This window comes from Triticum dicoccoides, chromosome 6B (assembly GCF_002162155.2).
Source record: "Triticum dicoccoides isolate Atlit2015 ecotype Zavitan chromosome 6B, WEW_v2.0, whole genome shotgun sequence".
Taxonomy (NCBI): domain Eukaryota; kingdom Viridiplantae; phylum Streptophyta; class Magnoliopsida; order Poales; family Poaceae; genus Triticum; species Triticum dicoccoides.
In genome coordinates, this window is record NC_041391.1 from 66,515,963 (window position 1) to 66,521,149 (window position 5,187).

Below are 5,187 nucleotides of genomic sequence, written 5' to 3' on the forward strand. Positions count from 1 at the left end.
ATCATGGAGATCTCCCCCTATATCTTGTAATTCATACATGCATTTAACATATCGAATGAAGAATTTGAAATGCATGATGAAATATGGTGACCGATGTAATTCAGCATGCGTACATAACATATATAAGGAAATAGTTTGCAAAAACTTAAGCAAAGGTATCAGGTCACCATCAGACTGAAGTTACAACTCAATCAACAAACACTTCAGAAGAGCGAGAGTTGTAACTTAACAAAAAAAGGCCCATATAGATAGACCCGCTTGAAGACTAACTCAAATTTCTCCCCCTTTGTCATCAAATGACCAAAAGGGACGAAAAGTGAGGACTAACGCCCCTGAAGAATTTCATCACGAAGTCGATGGAGGAGCGCCAATGTTGTTGGGGTCGGTTGTTGGAGTAGGGCCTGCCGCAGTGTCGTCCTGGTCTTCATTTTCATCAGTCTCGCGCGATGAGGAATATGACCTGGGCACCAAAGAAGGAACTTCAACCTTCTTGAATTTCTTCGCTGGAGGCTTAGACCAGCTGAAGTCCTGCTTGAAGCCCATCTGCTTGAGATCTTCATCACCGTAGAGATGAGTCAGGACAGCCCAGGTGCGATCAAAAACTTCATTGAGGTAGTAGTGGTTCTTCTTCACTGAATTATATGTGGGAGTCATGTTGTGAAGAATTGAACCAAGCTGACGTTTGACCCATTTATGACTGCGATCCACCTTCTAATGAAGACTGAGGAGAAGCTCACGATCAGTCATCACCCTTGGAGCTGTTGCCTGAGGACTTTTCTTTGAGGCATTGGCGTCAGAGTCATGAGTAGCAGAGTCATCATTGGTGGAATATGAGGCAACTTTGCGGAACTGTCCATCCAATGGACGATTGCCCTCATCTATAATTGCAGTGGCCTTGCCCTTTTCATCAGCTGAGGAAAATGTCCGCTTGAGGACTTCAATAGGGGGCAAGTAACTGCCATGGTTGAGTGTGTCAGCTTTGTAGTTGAGTGAAGACCTTGATCTGAGGAATCTCATAATCCAAGGAGCGTAAGGCTTCAACTCAAAGGGAGGCATCGCAACATTTGCCAAAGTCCTCATGAAGAAGTCATGGTAGTTCACTAGAATACCATGCATGATATTGAAAAGCAGATTCTTCATGATGCCAACAACTTCTTCATCATTCGAGTTGTGGTCTTTGATAGGACTCAGAGTCTTGGTCAGAATGTGGTATACTATCCTTGGCACATATTGCAATTCCTTCACAAGGAACTTTGTCCTTGAGGCTTGACCAGGCTTCAATGGCTTCATCAAGACTTGCATGAAGTGATCAGACAGTTCAGTTTCAGTGTAGATGAGACGCGCACCTTCTGGGGAAGGACTGACAGGCATGGCATGAAGCAATTAAGAGGTTGGTGCTTTAAAGTGGGTATTCTCTACCATCCAGTCCAACACCCAAGAGTTCACATCTTCAGCATTGCCAGTGATGTGCAGCATCGCATAGAACTGAAGAATGAGTTCTTCATTCCAATCATAGATATCAGTGCAGAAATTGAGCAATCCAGCATCATGAATAGCACTGAGGACTGGTTCGAAGCACGACAGTGATTCCATATCAACACGAGGAATATGCTCATGGTCGAAGACTTTGTCTTTGTTGAAGAGCACTGAGGAATAGAAGTTGGCTTGGCTGGCAGTTTAGAAACGCTTCCTTCTTAGACGAGCAGAGTCATATGGATTATAGTCAGTGAAGAACACATGCTCATTCAAGAAAGCATCAGCCTTGAATTTTGGAATCTTGGAGAAGGGATTCTTCGGCTTTGGCTGAGGAGTATCAGTCAGTTGAAGAATAACCTCAGGAATCTCAATCATCGGAGCTGCAGGCTAAGGAATATCAGCTTCTCCTTCAGTAGCAGCTTGGGCCTCCATTTCTTCATCAACTTGGTCATCAGCACTAGTGGCTGGAATCTCTTCATGAATGCAAGGGCCAGTATGAATTTCATCAGAGCCCATCTGTACTTCAGTGGAGACTGGGGACTGAGGAATTTTTTGAAGTGGTGTGAACAGAGGAGAGTTGGGGTGCTGACTGTCCCAAAAATCATCGTTCATCACAGGTGTGGTGCTCCCAATGTCCACATCCTCATCCTCTTCCATTTCTTCAATGTCGGCCTCTTCAGCTGTGAATAGAGGCATTGGTGATGATACCTGGGGAGTTGAAGTGATAGTATCCACTTCAATTTCTTCATTCATCTGCTCTGTGGAAGCAGCAGAGGGATCTTCTTCAGCAGATTCATAAGGAATCTGATAATCTTCACCAAAAGGAACGAGTTCCTTTGATGGCATGCTTGAGAGAGGAACAACATCAATAGGGTTCTCAATTGAGCTTGTCAAAATCTTTGCCTTCTTGGGTGCAGAAGATTCTGAGGTAATAGATGCCTTCCTTTTCTTCAGAGCGGCTCGCTCCGCAGCTTTTGTTTTCTTCACTTCCAGAGCAGAAGGAAGAATTGGGCTTGGTGTTGGTGCATGAGGAGTAGAGGAAATTGGATCGATTTCTTCAGGTATAACTGATGCAGTTGGCATGTCTTGTGCAATTTCTTCAGGCACAGCTTCAGACTCTTCAGCTGTCCTGACTTGTTCTTCAGGCGCAACACTAGTGGTTGTCCTGGAAGTTTCTTCAGCGACTGGTATTTCTTCAGCCCTGGTGCTAGTAGTTTCATCAGCAGCCTGATTTTCATCAGCTATGCTGGCATGTCCTTCAGTCGGCTGGGCAGATGCTTCAGCCGAGGGAATCTCAATGTGCAATGGATCAGCAACATTAGAGGTGAATTTCTTTGCCATTTTAACGAATCTGACCTTGGCTCCCAGCCATTCTGCCTTATAGGCGTCAAATTCATCACTAAGCTTCTTGATCTTAGATTGCAGTTCAATGAGTTGCTCATGCGATAACCTCAGAACGTTATCCTTCAGATAGCGTTGCTTCTTGTACTGGGATTTCTTAGCAACTCTGGCTTGATCATATTTCCACTTTTCTTCAGCAATGAACACCGTCAACATGTGACTTTGTCCAAGAGTGAGGTCTAGCTCAGGCAGTGGAGTGTTTGGATCTTTGTGCCAGACGTCAATGAAATCCAGGGTCTTCTTCGGATCCAATAGAAGAGGCACAACACTTCCTTTGGCTCTAGCGCCCCTTTCGTGTCTATCTTTGATGATATTAGTTAATTCATCATCATCAGCCTCATCATCATCAGCCTCATCATCATCAGAAGGCACTTGAAAAGCAACTTGTTTCTTGTGAGGACTTGGTCTAGTGCCTCGTCCTGCAGTGGCCTTGGTCTTCAGCAAAGTTGGGCTCTTTGAAGACAGATGAGGAACTGAAGAACTTGCAGAAGCTCTAGAGGCAATTGAGATGCATGTAGTCCTTTGGCACGTGGTGAGATGCACAAGTGCTGAGGACTTTGTTGGAGGAGCTGAGGGTTTTGAGACCCGAGGAACTGGTGCAGCTTGAGGAACTAGGGCAGCTTGAGAATTTTTCCTTGATGGCACAGAGGAACTTGGCCGTGAGGGCATCGCTGAGGAACTTGGTCGTGAGGGCATTGCTGAGGAAGTTGGTTTTCGAGCAGGCTTCTTGGGCATAGCCTTCTTGCTCGTGGTGGCCTCAGCAGCGGCAGCAGCAGAATCTCCGTTGAATTTCTTCACTACTTCTTTGGCCTGCTTGTCCAACTTAGCTTGCCTCCTGGCCCATTCATCAGCATAATCCTCACCACGTTTAAGGCTTGTTGGGTCAGCTCTTTGGCCAGGTGCCAATGGAGGTCTTGAGCATGGAGGGTGAAGAGCAAATTTCTTCATGTATTTAGGAGTGACATATTTGTACTCCCTCCATTCTCGTGCACATCTTCGTTCAATCCTCTGTATGCGCACTTTGCGCTCATTCTTAGTTTCTTTGCCGTGAGTTGCCTCATCAGGCGTGTAGTACCCTACGTAAATGTCATCAGGGATCTCAAAGGCAGTGTTGACTTCAAGCTTCTTTCCTCCTTTCTGAGGCCTTTTACCATCTGCCATTTTCTTCAGCTGGGGAATTTGAACAATAGAGTTCTCTGAGGAAGTATGCAGCTTTTCTCCGAGGAACGCTGCAAATGAGTTAAGTTGATGAGAACCTAGTGATTCAGCAGCAGACATGTGTACCTGTGAACAGAGTATAGGTGCGAAGAATTTGGAGAGGTCATATGCGTTCTCAGAAGTTTCTGCAAAACGGAACAAGTTTGAGGAAATTGACAAGTTGTGTCTTGAAGAATTTCACTAAGCGTTCTTTGACTTAGGTTCTAGAGTTGTGTGGATTGTGAGATTCACACAATTGAGGAATCATGAAGAAAAACGACACTTAGAGAAACAAATCAAGAGCAGAAGATTGTGCAAGGTGTTTAGAGTGTGGAAGTTGAAGAATAAACACCTTTTGAAGATTTGATGAAAATCATCAATAGTAACAAAGGCAGTAAAAGTAACTTTTAATTACCCTTGAAAAAGAACACAGCGAACTGGAAGTGTAGATTGAGAAGTTCGTCAGTCCAGATCTTCCATGCCCTAACTTGGTGGCGGAAGACAGCTATGGCGGCGGCGGAGAGAAGATTTCCGCGGCCGGCGCGAGTACGACGGCGACGAGGTCGAGTCAGCGAAGCTCTTCCTCACCGCCGACAATGGAAGTAGCGGCGGTGCTAGGTTTTGAGAGCTCGAGCAAGGGAGTTAGGTCAAGCGGAGTAAAAACAAAGTGAGAAGGGGAGGGGGTATTTATAGCTGAGGTGAACAACCGCTCATCTGAGAAAATTGGACAAACGTGCCCGTGACCCTTCTCATTCGCATGACATGTGTCACCAACATATTGAGAGGTGGCGATCGTGTGAGATTGTGGGTGAATAGATACGTTTATCATGGGATGTGTAATGGTTTGAGCGGCAAAAGCCGAAAATTCAGATAAGAATATTTTAAAGTTTCATTCGCAATTTCTTCAGCTGACAAGGACACAATGAAGAGTTTGAATGAGTTTCAAATAGAACGCACATGAAGAATTTGTGAGCAGACTGGGTTGAGTTTAGCATAGAGGGGGAAAGGGTCCGATCACATTCAATTAGCAGAAAAGTCAACTTGAAGAATTAGCAATAAGTGAAAACAATGCAAAGTTGAAGAATTTGAAAAACTAAGGAATTTCAAAAAATG